At 36.3% G+C, this 15,985-nt stretch overlaps 1 long non-coding RNA gene across 1 annotated transcript; it reads left to right on the top strand.

Annotated features, from left to right (window-relative positions):
• Positions 1 to 1,518: 1,518 nt before the first annotated feature.
• Positions 1,519 to 10,292, top strand: LOC127433260 (uncharacterized). Its single transcript, XR_007895863.1, has 6 exons — positions 1,519 to 1,613; positions 2,149 to 2,213; positions 6,880 to 7,002; positions 8,158 to 8,335; positions 8,419 to 8,499; positions 8,599 to 10,292. It is a non-coding gene; the product is annotated as an uncharacterized LOC127433260 (long non-coding RNA).
• Positions 10,293 to 15,985: the final 5,693 nt, after the last annotated feature.

Raw genomic sequence — 15,985 nt, 5'->3', positions numbered from 1 at the left:
CGGTGTGACTGTGGCTGCCTGTAGCCTCCTCTATGTTTCTGTTTGATTTCCAAGAAACTCCATTCAAAAAAATAAGGCTGGGCATAGAAATGCCTACATTGTTCGACTACAAACTCTTCAGACATGTTTAGTAAGTTCTGTTCTTTGGTTTTTGTGCAGCTGTGTTGTGTTCTGTTGTCACTATCACTGTGGTGGACCTGTTTTTAGATAAACAAAATGAGTTTTCGCATGAACCCCATGCCACGAGTTGACTCCGTGAACTGTTGCTATTGTGCCCTATCATGAACGCGCACAGGAGATCAAAGTTCAGTGAACATTTTCACTAAATATTACATTAGATTTCAGTTTGTTTCGCACCAAACTTTATCATATGCTTTTATAACAATCATGAGTCTCATGGAATAATTTATTAGACTTCTGAATTATATTTTTGAGTTCTTTTGAAGCTTGAAGAGGTGGTCATAAACTGCCATTTTATGACATCACTGAACACAGTTTTTTTTTTTGTTTTTTTACAATTTCTCCCTTTGTGTTAAGAAAAAGACAGAAAATCATATAGTGTTATAACAACAGAGGTGTGAGTAAACAATGACTGAATTTCCAATTTTGGGTGAACTAATCCTTTAAGAACAGAACAAACTCACATAAGCACCTGTAACATCCACTAGGTGGCACTTTGCAGATGACCTTACCAAAAAAGATAATTATTCTAGTTTTATTATAATTACATAATTTCAAGCTTCATTTTCACTTTAGAAACATCGTGGAATATAGTGAGATTTACAGTATATAGATTTCATTATATTCCCCCAGAGATCAAATAACTTTCTTCACCATTCAGGATTCTGTGTCAAACCAAGTGTGAAGTCACAACATCATAGCATTGCTTGGAAGTGGCATTACTTCCTTATGTATTTAGCTTAGAAAATGTGAGGTTGACATGAAAATTAAAAACAAATAATGCTAGCAGTTAGTATCTGTATTGAGATTGTCATACAGTACCAAAGTTTAGATTAAAAAACATAAAAAACGAAAATGATGGTCATAGTGACAGTTAGGTGACTTGGAAAATGTCACATTGTGTGTGATACTGTGAGCAATGTATACAGCAGTTGAACATTTCATATGGTAGACTATTCTATGAAAATGCTTACTGGTCCAAAAAGCCCACTTCAAGTCTTTATGATATTCTGGTTCATATAAATGGCTCGGGTCCCTCCCTCAATGTCTATGGGATTTTTTTCATCTGTTTCATCATCCGCAAGATCAACCCTATGTGTGAACAATAATAATAGTGATGCTTGCCACAAATATTGGTTTTACTTGTCATTTGTCAAATAGTCTGATTAGGCAAAAAATACTATTTGTGAACTGATGCACAGCTTTCTCAATTGCACAGAGAAGGGTCTATACTTATCACGGTCGGGTTGTGCTTTTGGGGCGTCACAGGTTGTTTTATATGCAGATGTATAAAGGGTAGTTCCTCTTTGAGCTGATCCTTTCTGTCGCTATGCACAAGGCCAAATTTGACTTTACATTTGCTCTTCAACCTGAGGTGACTGAAAACATGATGGCCATCAAACTTGTGATCTCCATTGTCCTTCTGGGTTCAGGTATATGAGATGCTACAAATGTAATACTACTAATATGCGCTTTCATTATCTGAAGATGAATGTGTGTACCATATACATTCATAGTTCAGTTTTTTAAAAGATTGAAGACTGAATTAAAATATTTACATGTAGTGTGACAAGACATCACAATGTATTATTTGTGCTGTGTATTAGCATGTTGTAAATTTCAGTTTGTGGACAAGTTTACCTGGTAGACCTATACACTTATAACCAAAAAGTTAATTTGCTCATTAGACCTGTAATCACTTAAAAAACTTTGAATAGTTTGAATCTAACAATTTGTCAAATATCTAACAAATATAGTTTGAATCATAACACATTCCTCAGTAGTATCATAAAATTATACTGTTTTTGGCTACTGTAAGTATACATGCAATTCTATGAGACATGCACTAAAAGGCTAAATTTATATGCTCAATGACATTTCCAAAAAACAAAAAAATTTTTTTTTTTTTTTTTAGAAGTTTAATGAACATGTTAAGGTGTTTTTTTGTTTTTGTTTGTTTGTTTCCAGTCAAAGTGTGATCATTTGATCCAGGAAGTCTGATGAATGGCCTGATGGTTGAGGATGACCTTGTGGTAAATTTTTTCATTGTTCAGTGCTTAAGTTTATGTTGTCATATACTTATGTATGAAATGAAAGGCAACATGTTCCTGTCAGTGTACATTTCAATCACATTGCTGGCTGAGAATGTTTCTTTTCATATCAGTTCACGTTTTTCTGGTTACTTCTTATGAAATGAACTCAACTCTTGGCTGAGCTAAATTATAATACTAAAGCATCATTAATAAATTGTAAAAATCCAGAACTCTACTGATTATAGTAATTTACAGACTCCCCTGCCAAAAAAATCTTTAAAAAGTCATAGCTTAGTTTCCAAGACAGATGCAGTTGATTGATAAAATAAATATAGAAGTTATCATTTTCATATCCTCAAATAATTGCACATTGCACCTGAGTACACCAATCACAAACTTTTAAAAGTACCAAAGATCTCATTTCTAATTTTTGCTGTAGCCTTGTCAATATTGTTGGATCAGATAAGGCAAATCTTTTCCTGTAAAATATCTAAACATCCTTAACACTAGATACACTTAAACGAGAAGCAAAATTTCATAAGATATTAAGACTAATTTTCAGAGAGTATCTAAAAAGTACTCAAAATATATTAATTTGTCTCGCCCCATTGGCAATCTTTTTTTTTTTTTTTTTTTTTTTTTTAAGCACAAATCGAACACAAGTCAGATTATACAGTATTATACAGTGAGGCACATATTAGTCTTATTATACACCGATCAGCCACATCATTAAATCCACCTGCCTAATATTGTGTAGGTCCCCTTCGTACCATCAAAAGAGCGCCAACCTGCATCACAGAATAGCATTCTGAGATGATATTCTTCTCACCACAGTTGTACAGACCGGTTATCTGAGTTACCGTTGACTTTGTCAGTTCAAACCAGTCTGGCCATTCTCTGTTGACCTCTCTCATCAACGGATGTTTTTTGTTTTTGGCACCATTCTGAGTAAATTCTAGAGACTGTTGTGTGAAAATCCCAGGAGATCAGCAGTTACAGAAATACTCAAACCAGCCCATCTGGCACCAACAATCATCCATGCGATCATCTAATCAGCCAATCGTGTGGCAGCATTGCAGTGCATAAAATCATGCAGATACAGGTCAGGAGCTTCAGTTAATGTTCACATCACCCATCAGAATTGGGAAGAAATTTGATATCAGCGATTTGGACTGTGGCATGATTGTTGGTGTCAGATGGGCTGGTTTGAGTATTTCTGTAACTGCTGATCTCCTGGGATTTTCACAGACAACAGTCTCTAGAATTTACTCCGAATGGGGTCAAAAAACAAAAAACATCCAGTGAGCGCCAGTTATGTGGTTGGAAATGCCTTGTTGATGAGAGAGGTCAACAGAGAATGGCCAGACTGGTTCGAACTGACAAAGTCTACAGTAACTCAGATAACCGCTCTGTACAATTGTGGTGAGAAGAATATCATCTCAGAATGCTATTTTGAGATCCGGGTTGGCACTGTTTTGGCGGCATGAGGGGGACCTACACAATATTAGGCAGGTGGTTTTAATGTTGTGGCTGTATTACACAATTTTGCTTTTCAAATATATTGTTTTAAGGATCTTTTCTTATTTTACTGATTTGTGGTTCTCTCTGTAGGCAGGTGACACATTTCAGGACTGCACTCAGATTTTTGAGCTCCTGAAGGACCTAATGTCCAATGAAGACATACACATGTGGACATAGGATATTTAGTGAATAATTGTTTGAGGTCCCTCAGCTTATGTCTTAGATATGGTGTTTTACTCTTGTGTATAGAGAAACAGATTCAGGTGAGACTGCTGCTTTTAACAGAACACTGAAAACAAGCTTTTTATTTGTGATTTTACAATCCCTATTTAAACTTTTGGGGAAGAAAAGTCTATGTACGTGACTGCAACTTCTCATATCTCAGATTTGCTGCATGATTAAAAGAACAATGACATTTCCAAGAAACAAGGAAGATGAAATTAACAGCAGAAGTGGATTTCTTTTGAACTGTCTGTGGTGTGGTAACTTTTTCTCTCTCACACTCTTCCAACCTGAATGAACTTGAGATGTTTTTCATCTGGAACTGATCATTTCACCTTTCCACTTCTTGAGGTTATCTTCCTTACCTAAATTTTGATTTGTTTGCAATGTCTAAACATAAAATTGTATCTTCTTAATTAAAAAAAAAAAAATCATTCATACAGTGGCCCCAAGAAGTATATGGACACAAGTCACAACTAAAAATGTGGCATCTGCAAATGATACTACTGGTTTTGCAAAAGTAGGCTATCATTTCTTAATCATTTTTACAATTGCTTCAAACCAACTGTGTTCTGTGTTCTAGTATACACTATATGTTAGCTGTCAAAATTAACACGTCAACGCATGCGATTAATTAAAAAGTTTAGTGCGTTAATTTTTCTTAATCGCTATTAACTCATTTACCATTAATACAGCATAAACCACCATAAACACTTGTTGAAAGGGCGAAACTTTTGTGATGTGTCTTCTAGAGCCCGACTGATATGGGATTTTTGAGACCGAGACCGATACCGATACCGATTTTAGAGGGGGAGAATTCACAGATTACCGATATGGTGGGTGATATAGAAAAATTTTTAAGCTGGAATGAAAACAGACCTTTTCTATGTGGATTGTTCACCGATTTTGCACCGATATGACTATGCAAAGGTGCTCAGAAGGCTGCTTTCTTAAACAATATTTTTATCAGAGAATATTTTACATTATTATTATACACTGTCAACAAATTCTAGAAATGAACACTGAGAAAATAAAGAATAAATACAAATACAATAAACAGCTTAAAAATCATCAGTACTGTATGTTTAGTATAAGTCAGTTGCTGACCATTAAAATAAAGAATAAATAAAATAAAATAAATAGCTAAATAAACATCAGTACTGTTTAGTATCAGTCAAATGCTGACCATTAAAATAAAGAATAAAAAAATACCACTGTCACCACAGACACACACTTACAGTGCTTTCGTGTCAGTAAAAAGCCCAGATGGAACCTATGTAAGGCGCATTTTATTTACAACCGAAGCATGGTTTGACGTGTAAAGGATGGCCAAGGAGAAGGCGGCAACTGGCAGAACAGTCAACGTAAACTTTAATGACAGAAATGGACTTAAAACAACATAAAACACTTAGACGCACACACACACAGCGGCCGTGTGTGTGTGTCTCTCTCTCTCTCTCTCTCTCTCTCTCTCTTTCTCTCTCTCTCGAACTGGCACTCCTGGCTCGTCTTTATCCCCCACCCAGCTGATTACAACAATTCAGCGTCGGGCGTGTGTCGTCACAGCCCGGCCACGCCCTCCTCCTCGTCACACTCCTCCACCTCCTGATTCAGGCCGGGAAAACCTCTGGCATGACGTACTCCCCTCCCCTCCCTTCCTGGAGGGGAAGTGGTTCCCTTCCGGCCATCCTTCTGCCAGCAAGTCTTCCCCGTCTCTCTGAAGCCCTGGGAGAGACAAGGGGAGGGAGAGAGGACACGGAAAGAGCAAGGGGGAGAGACAGAGAGCGAGAGAGAGAGGAGAGAGAGAAAAAAACTCACTCGCCGGTCCCCGGACACACCGTTGCCTGGTCCTTAGCCACTCCTCCACCCTCTGGTGTACGACAGCTGCTCCTTCCCTGGTAGATGGCAGCGAGTCCTCCGACCCCTGGTGGACGGAATGGCTCCTCCCCTTCCTGGCAGATGGCAGCGGTTCCTCCGACTCCCGGTGGCCAGCAGCGACTCCTCCATCCCCTGGCGGACGGCCGCGGCTCCTCCGCTCCATGACAGCGTATCCCTCCTCCTTCCCGGGTTTCGGCACCAGTGTAACAGGTAAGGGATGGGCAAGGAGGAGGCAGGAACCAACAGAACAGTCAACGTTAACTTAAATGACAGAAATGAACTTAAAACAACATAAAACACATAGACGCGCGCACACACACAGCAGCCGCGTGTGTCTCACTCTCTCTCGAACTGGTGCTCCCGACTTGTCTTTATCCCCCTCCCAGCTGACAATTCAGCGCTGGTGGGGCGCGTGGTGAGTTGAGCGCGGATGCCGCGGTGGTGGCGTGAAGCCTCCACACGCGCTATGTCTCCGTGGAAACATGCTGAACAAGCCACGTGATAAGATGCACGGGTTGATGGTTTCAGACGCGGAGGCAACTGAGATTCGTCCTCCACCACCCGGACTGAAGCGAATCACTACACCACCACAAGGACTTAAAAGCGCACTGGAAATTGGCCATTCCAAATTGGGTGAAAAAGGGAAGAAAAAAGAAAAGAAAAGAAAAAAAAAGAAAGCGGAGAGCCAAAGTCTACCAGCAGATTTATATTGTGTTGGATGAGAGTTTAGTTGTGAATGATATTAATATTTGACAACAAAAAAAAATTCCAAAAACCATTTGAACAGTATTATAGGCTTGTAATTTAAAACCAAGCAACACCTTTTTGTAAAATGTTTTGCTTGATAAGTATGATTGTGCTAACTGCCTTTAAAATTAATGCCAGTTGGTTTTATATTTTGTTATCTAAAGACATTCATACATTTTAAAGTGAGGCCTCCATACTTTAAAATGTTTAAAATTCTCCAAATACTGGGGCCACTTTATATAATCTGACAATTTTATCTGGAATAAAGTCAGTGCCATTTTTCATCTTCCCTTTTCAGGCCAAACTATCTACCACTCTTGAGCTCATTTGAGATAAACTGCCTGCCCAAGCCACCAAAATCTGCCATGATGAGGTAGAAAAGACCCTTCCTCTGGCCATCAGCTTTCTTATCAACATGATGGTAAGTAATTCACTCCTTCATAGTTAAAATTAAGCAATAGAGTTCGGGAGGCCATGCTTTGTTGGTGTTATTGCTGTCATTACTTTACAAGAATATTCTGGGTTCAATACAAGTTAAGCTCAATTGACAGCATTTGTGGAGTAATAATCATCCCTCACTTTCATAAAATAAAAAAATAAAATAAAAAAGAGGAAAAATGTAGGTTTCAGTGAGGCACTTACAATGGAAGTAAATGGGGACAATTTTTGGAGGTTTTAAAGACAGAAATGTGAAGCTTATAATTTTATAAAAGCACTTTCATTAATCTTTCTGTTAAAACTCATGTATTATTTGAGCTGTAAAGTTGTTTAAATTTTCATTTTCCAGGATTACAGGGTTTATGACGTTACATCATCATAGCAACAAAGTTGTAAACTTGGTGTTACACACTAAATCATGTTAACACGCATATTGTGTGTGACTATACTTTTGAAACTGTGAGCATTTTTATGTTAACTGTCTGGCCCCATTCACTTCCATTGTAAGTGCCTCACTGTAACCCAGATTTGTGCTTCCTCAGCACAGTTGAAAGTGTGATATTGCTTTTATACAACAATTTAACAAATAAGTAATGTTCAGTTAGTTAAATTCTTCTCCGCCAGTGAAAATAGTTGCAAAAGAGGCCAACACATCAAGCACAACCTGCTCTCTGCACGACTTTCATAAACTGATTTTGATCTAGTGTATCATTTGTGAAGGAATCTGTGTTTTGAATGAATCTTAAGTAGCCTAAATGAATGATTCTCGTTCACTTCCATTGTTTCAGTAGTGAACGACTAAGTGTTTTTTAATGAATCAGTTGAATGAATGACTCAGTTATTCAATGACTCATAGCATAGAACAGGCATATTTGTCACCAGCTGCTGGATGTAAAAATGTAATCCCTAGAAATGGTCACTGAATGAATCAGTGAATACATTCAAAATGAAAGATGAATCAAAATCCCCACCACTATTTTAAAACGCTGTGAACACAGACAAGTGGAGTGATTCAAAAAGTGAAGCGTCCAAGTCCAATCAGATTTGAGGACAAGAGCTAATGTGTATAATGTACATTTCATAAAGTTAAATTGTGTGCATTAAACTATAATTGAAATGTTTTGATTCATTTTTCCAGCAAAGAAACTGACTGTATATATGCCAAACCCATCTGCCTTCATTGACACCTGATTTCACTACAGAAGCCTGAGGAAATCTGCGCTTATCTTGGACTATGTGGAGGTCGTGACAATGGCATGATGAGAGATCTGTTGCTTATTCACATCCACAAAACTGTATCAATGCCAACTATGAAGGTGATTTTTAAAGGATATTATTAAGATGATTGAGGTTTGGCATGTTTTGGTTCCTGAATAGTTATTCTCCTCTCTCAAAACAGCTCGAGGCATCTGTTCAGTGTTCAGTCTGCAGATTCATTGTGAGAAAAATAGATTATCTCTTTCATAAAGAGAAGGCTCAGGTGACACAAATAACATTACACATACACACAGTTCCAAATGTCATTTAATTTTAAATATAAATCCTGATTGCCAGTGTTTTGTGTTTTTGTACCCTACAGAGTGTCCTAACTGCCCTGCTTGAGTTTGTGTACTGAGTTCAGAACTCTGGTTCAGCCACAGTGCAATAGGATAGTTGAAAAATACATCCAATTGTTGATTGACATATTACTGAACAGCAGCTCACCAAACTTCATATGCAATTTTTTGCATTTTTGTGAAATACTTGAAATGCAAGTCATTGGTTAGAGCTCAGGCATAAGCTGATTTTGTACTTAAAGGTTCAAATTTTTCTTCATTAAAAGGTTTTACCCCTAAAGAAGACTCCAGTCATATCAGTAGCTAAAAGTAATGTAATGTGATTGTTTTTAGATGAAATCAAAACCAATTTGAAAATAATGATTTAAAAAAAAGCCTCTATATGGCCAAGTGTGATCATTAAACAGCAGAAGGATGTCATTTAATGAAATAATATACAGTCGCATGAGCTGCGTGCAACAGTATAAATAAGTGGCGCCTGTCTGCCGTCATCTCCTTCACACAAAGGCATGCACACAACGCGACACACACTACTAATGCTTGATTTTCGTGCTGTGATCAGTGACACAAATCAGTGTGTTGAGTGTATAAACGGCTGTGAACTCTATAATGAACTCTTTCTCCATTGCAGCTTGGAGATTTCAGCTCGTGAGTCACGGGTAGCTTGAGATAATAAGCCCTTCACAAACAGGAAGAACTTCAAAGATCTTTCAAAATAAAAGTCCCCCTGAAACTAGAGCTCTATTCAACTCTGGATTTGTGAAATTGAAGACATTACGACAGAAACATATTACTACTGTATAAAAGTGTAATATTCAAAGCTGTCTCAGTAATACTCATAGTAAAAAGAATATCATATTAAATGGTTATATTATTAGATTATTATCTGTAAGCAATATCACATAAGCAAGTGTACTGAATATCAGCATGCTTTTGCCTCAGGTAATCAGATAGTTTTCATGTAATGTTTTCATTAATACTGTAAAGCTCTGTTGTGCATCTTTTTTCTTATATATATATATATATATATATATAAAATATATACATATTGTGTATATATTGTTGAAAAGTATTATATTTTCATTTGATTAAAGCTGTACAGTATGTATTTGATTAAACACAACTTGATCATAACATTTAATTAAAATATTTAACATGGAATCCAGAAAAATTTAAAAAGAAAAGGCATAATTCGTATCTATAAGACTTTATGCAGTTCGTTTAGACAAGTAATTTTCTGTGTAATTTCATCAAAAATCTGAGGTTTTTTAATTTGTTGCCAAAGCAGCGAGTTAGTATTGATACTGAGGTACCAGGGCTGGTATTATACCGAAGCCAGCATTTTGATATCGGAGCAACCCTAGAGTGTACACAACTTAATCATTCATTAAAAAAAAAAAAAAAAAAAAAAGAAAGAAAATTGTTTTGATATTTTTCAAACATTTTTAATTTTTTTTACAAATATCATGAATTTTTGAGTCACAATGTTTTCTTGGTGTTATTCCATTTGACCTGAACAAAATGTGCCTTTTCATAAAAATGTCAAAATATCAGATAAAAAAAAAAAATTGTAATAAAAAAAACTTTATAGAATCATAAGGATCTAAAAGTGTAATTTCTGTTTTCTTTTTTTATCTTTATTGATTTATTTTTGTCACATGCCAACAGAATGCCTGTTGGTTACACCAACTGACTTTGATTATGTGGACAGAAGTGTTTTTTTCTTCAAATATTAATTATATTTTAAAACAAAATTGCTTCACTGCTTTTTTTTTTTTAAAGAGATAATAATAAAAAGATTATTCCAAACTACATATGCCAAAATATTTTTTTAAAGAATTTCAGCTTTTAATTATTTTTTTAATGATGATGATGATGATTATTTATTTATTTATTTATTTATTTTTTGTCTCAGGATGGTTACACCACTTAGACATTTTTTTACAAGCCTCACAAAAAATTAAAATGACTTTGAACTCAGAAATGTAAAACATGTTCATCATATTAGAGGTGTATTCATGAATTTTTTTTTGTGTAAACTGCATTTTAAATATATTTCTGATTAGCTTAATAGATCCAGACAAAAATAAAATAAAAAATAGCATCACGTCATTGACCTTTCTACAATGGCATCTGCAACCAAAAACTATTGCTGGTAACACTTTGTAATAATGGTCCGTCATTAATATGTAACTATGCAGGAATTCATGCAGGATTTATGAGTAGTACTATATTAACACTTTATTTACTACTAACTAATATGGAAACATGATTAACCAATCAGTAAGTAATAGTGAACTGATGACTGAGATAGTTCACTGTTAGGTAATCAATAATTACTGAATTTGATTTTCCTCATTGAGAACTATCAACTAACTATGGCTAATTTAAAATAACTACTAATTAATTACTAATCAAAACATTAATGTGTCTAAAATGTGAATGATTATGTTTTTATTGTGAACAAGATCATGCATGGGTTCTTTGTAGGAATTCATTTATGAATGTAACAGGTCACTAAATCAAGGCTACAGTGTCTGGCAGATTATCATAGTAAAGGATGTAACCACATATTCAGGATTGATGAGGACAAAATGTAATAATTAACCATGGGGGGAAAAAAACATCAGTAGACCAATATTATGAATATTGGGGGGATCCCCAGGAATACACAGCTTACCAACCTGTGTATTCCTTGGGATATCTCTTCTGTTCATTACAATTATTAACTTCTGCATGTTTGATATTGCTGAAGGTCTTTCTTAAATAATTCTGGTGACCCATAAGTAATGAGTCAAGTGTTACAACATAAGTATGAAGGAATTACTAATGATCTGGTCCATTATTTTAAAGAGTCATGGTAATGCATTATTAATTAATCTTACTGTTTCCTTCCTTGGGAGTTAAAGGTTATCTGGACCATTATTCTAAAGTGAAAACACATTATAAACCATTAATAGTAACTGAGGCGCTACTTGTCAGTTAGTAATGAATACTCCAAGTGTTTGTTCCTACATTTTATTCATTTAATCAAACAGATAGTTAACAAACATTCACAGACATTTAAAAAAAAATAATAATTATGGCACTGAATTATGAATCATTGAATTATGAATCATTGAAATAATTAAACATAATTGCATAGGCTACAAATCTTTAGCAGGATAATGCTTTTAATTGCTGGTGCTCACTGTTACTTCATGTTTTAAAAGTTGTATATCTTAACATAAAGTAAAATAATAAAATGATGTGTCTAAAAGACAAGTGTGTTGATCTCCACAAGACTTCAACAGAACACGGAGAGAAATCAAGCAGGTTGATTCCACTTGTGTACTTCCGCCCTAGACAGCCCACTCTGTAAACACGTACAGTTTTTATCAAATTAATTTAACATGTTTCCTCCTTTGTCTATGTTCGGTCTGAACAGAACAGAATGTATGTTAAAGTTTATAGCGTGCAGGCGGATCAACGGGAGGGCGGAGCAAAATCGTATTCGCGCTTCTTTCAGTTTCACCCTGATTGGATTACAATCTTGATGGACGTGACACTCATTCTTTTTTTTTTTTTTTTTCCATTGGATCCATTAAGTTACTCAGAAAAAAATAAAATAAAATAATAATAATAATAATAAAAAATTTAAACACTTCTTGTAAGATTAACCTACAGTATCTATGAAAACAAATTCAAAGTGTTACCCTATTGCTTTGCATGATGCTGCATCCAGGTGTCAGTGTGAGGCCAAAATGACAGACATATTGGCCAGCAGGACATAAAAAAAAATTACTGCGTGCACCTTTAAGTCTTTTACTTCTGTAACAAATGATTCACAATATTGTAACCTTTCTTTACCTTCCATCCTGAGATGTTTATTCATCCCTCTTTCTTTCTAACAGTAGACCGTGCGCTTTCTGATTGTGATTCTTGTCTTACGCTGGCCGTTCTGACGCGTATGCACTTGGGCTCCACTTGGGGTGCAGCTGGCAATGCCATCCCACAGGTAAGGCATTAACCTGCTCCCTTTAATTACTCTTTGGTGATCTTTGTTTGTAATGTTGTTAAAATTTGTACTTCTCGCCTATAGTGCGAGATCTACACACACTATCGTGGAAACCAGGATCTTTCTGGGCAAAGAACAGGAGCCACTGGATGTATGCACGGTATAAACAAGATTTTGAAGAAAATGGAAGTGGTGCTTGCCTGTGCAAAATTTGCAAACATAGTACAAGCATGTTGTGGGTGGGTGCCATTGCCAGGGCAATGCTATGCGGATGCTAAGGCATTCAGAGTGGCATTTAGTGCGTTGCCATGCAGTTGCAAGGGTGTTATGGGTGGTTACCTACTTAAAAAGTCCACCCCCAAGGCTCTATGATATTCTGGTCCCTAGATATGGCTCAGGTCCCTCATTTAATGTAAATCTATGGGATTCTTTGTGTGCCTATTTTACTGTTTGGCAGGCAAACATCTTCACTGTCGCTTGTAAAAGTCACATGATTAGAGGTATGTTTCATATTTGTATCCCTATCCCTCAGTATGCATATCAGACATTCCTATGTAGTTGTTCTGTCTGGTACTACCACAGCCCTCCATCAGATGGCTCTATTGTATTGTTAATTAAATTATTAAACACTGCATTCAATATTAATCATATTTCTAATTAGTTGTTTAAGCTAACTTAATTCATAGTTTGAGGTAGAAATTTTGAAATCAGGTATTTTCCTGTTGCCTGGATCTTTAAGAGGGCAAATCTATGTGAAACTCGAGAGAAGGAGCCAGTCATGGCAGGTGACCCCTGCAGTCTCAGCCCAAAATACCGCTGTAAGGATCTCCAGACTGCTCACTACTCACTGGGGTGAGTGCGCTGATATTTGGTGTGTTCAACTTGAACTGCATCTCGATTTACCGATCAGTGAGATTTGCCGTTTGCAATTGGGGTTGGAGTTGAAAAGAGAGCAGCCAAGCCGGACACTTTGCTCTTCCCGTCGTTTGCTGAACCTACACCAGTCACGGAAGATCACGCGATGTTTGCCAACTAAATGAGATTCAGATATACAGATGCTTGAATTTTACACAAAATAATCAGAAACATTATTCATTTGAAAGGTTTATGCCACGCTGCTTAATACATTGCATGTTGGGTATGCAAGAAGAAAGTACATTAAAAGCCTGTATTATTTTAATACCAATAAAGGAGTCAGTATTTGTAATCATTTTGAATGTTTTTAATGATAAACATAATATTACTATGACAAACATAATATAACATGATATAAGCATGATGTACGGTTATAAAAACATGGAGTTGTGAGAGTTTTCGCCGAACTGGAGGTGTCAGAATAAACACCATTGTAATGGCATACTACCATACTACTCTTATTTCTGCCATAGACTGATATTGCAGTAGTAAGAGTAGTATGTGAAGTATGCAATTGCGAACGCAGTCCATGAAACACGTGTAACTGTTGTCAAATTATGAGTCTTGCCAGTCATGAATGAGCTGTGTCCTCATTAGAGCTCCTGTAGCTCCTCTGGAGCAACTACACCAGCCAGCTGCACTCCAATCCCTCTTGCGGTACTTTGATGGCATACGTCACGGTGACGCGGCGGTGGCGCCAGTTCAAGATGTCTAACCAACATGCACTGCTTCAAGTCCAAATATTATTGTGTTAATAATCTTATGATAAACAGATTTGTTTTTTGTTTTTTTATATAAAAATGTTGTCCTAAATTTGTTTACAAATCTCACTTTGAAAATTCTAATTTTATTCCACTAGGTGGCAGAAAACACTAGAAAAAATATTTTTTTCTCTGTCACATTCCATCACAATATACAGATCTGAAATATAGGTGGCACTCTAATGCATTTTAGCCCTCAAATATGTGCTCGTCCATAGACATTCAGTCTAATTTTCTGTTCAAGCACCACCCTTGTTGTTTCACTGAATATCTCGGCCTCTGAGTGAAATAGAAGCTCATTCTAAAAGTCATTTGAAAGCTGAGAAAAACATTTTATCATCAGAAGTCGAAAACATATTTTCATATTTGATTAATTGTTTAGCATGCTTTTCCTTCTGGATGGCATATTTTTCTCTGGACAACTAAGATATAACATTAGATTATTCAGCCAATCTCACAGACATATAAACAATCACATTTTTAGAGACCTTTCTAAAGTAAAAGCAGATTTAAAGTTTTTAGGTATTTGGGGCTTACAGCAGAAGTTATCGGAGCCTAAAAGAGACGTTTGTATTTGATGACTTACAGAACACATTTTTGCTTTGTGATTCTTTTGAAAATCTTTCAAACTGTGGTATTAGGGCAGCACAGTTTACCATAAAGTCACATTCCTGAGTGAAAGAGCTTTCATTTGATATATGACTTGTCCATTTATGTGCTATGTGAAGGAGGGGTGCGCTAATTTCCAACGCAAATGTTTGAGGCCTTATTTTGTTTTTTTAAGTAAGATAAATGTATAAGTGATGGTTATCTCTGAAATGTTCAGATTCTAAGCTTTCCAATGAAACCTCATATGCCTGACTTTTGTATACAGAGACTTTTAAAATTTTAAGCGTAAACTTTTTTCACGATATAGCGCCCCCCTTTGGACCGGCAGGTCCACTGAGAGTAAGAGGTGCTGTAAGCGATTTAGCGTTCTGAAGCGTTCACGTGACTGAGCTGTTCAATTAGCCATGCCCCCTCATTCTAAAACCCCGCCCTCCAAAGATAATATTGAGATAAAAACCGAGCAAAACGGCAGCATTGTTTGTTTCTGTGGCTGTCAAATTCAACAGTGGCACAATAGCACCCTCAACTGACAAAAATTATGAATCATAACCTCAATGATCTGCTTCAAATGAGAAAGAGCAAAATGATTGACAGGTGAAAAGTGTCCACAGACACATTTTTGTTTGCTGTTTACAAAGTCTACAGCTGTCACAGAGACTGGTGAGATATCTAAGGACACTTGTTTCATTAATATCTTTAAAGGAGTAGGAACACTGTTTGCATACTTTTCTATGAAAAAAAATCGCTTATATCACTTACCTTTAATATATGTTTTGAATGCTGTTAGCAAATATAAATCTGCTTTAAAATGAATGGGAAATGGGGGTGTCAATCTCCAGAAATGATGAAAAAGCACCATAAAAGTAGCCCATATGTCTTCTGATGCCATATGTTCATATGAACGCAATATGGCTTTGCGACATCAAAATAATTGATTCTTGTGTGTCATGTCATTGGCGTCAAACCTGGTCCAATGTGTCTTGAAGCGCCATACTAGACTGTACACAGTGGGATTTGAGAGCAGTGCTGGAAGGCAAGATTATCAGTGAATAATGCCTCTAATTACATTACAACAAGTTATCGTAAGGCATCAAAAAACTTTGGAAATAGTGCACAAGCCCTATTTAC

Source organism: Myxocyprinus asiaticus, chromosome 43 (assembly GCF_019703515.2).
Source record: "Myxocyprinus asiaticus isolate MX2 ecotype Aquarium Trade chromosome 43, UBuf_Myxa_2, whole genome shotgun sequence".
Taxonomy (NCBI): domain Eukaryota; kingdom Metazoa; phylum Chordata; class Actinopteri; order Cypriniformes; family Catostomidae; genus Myxocyprinus; species Myxocyprinus asiaticus.
The sequence above is the reverse complement of the archived record's forward strand: the minus strand, read 5'-3'. Positions and strand labels throughout refer to the sequence as shown.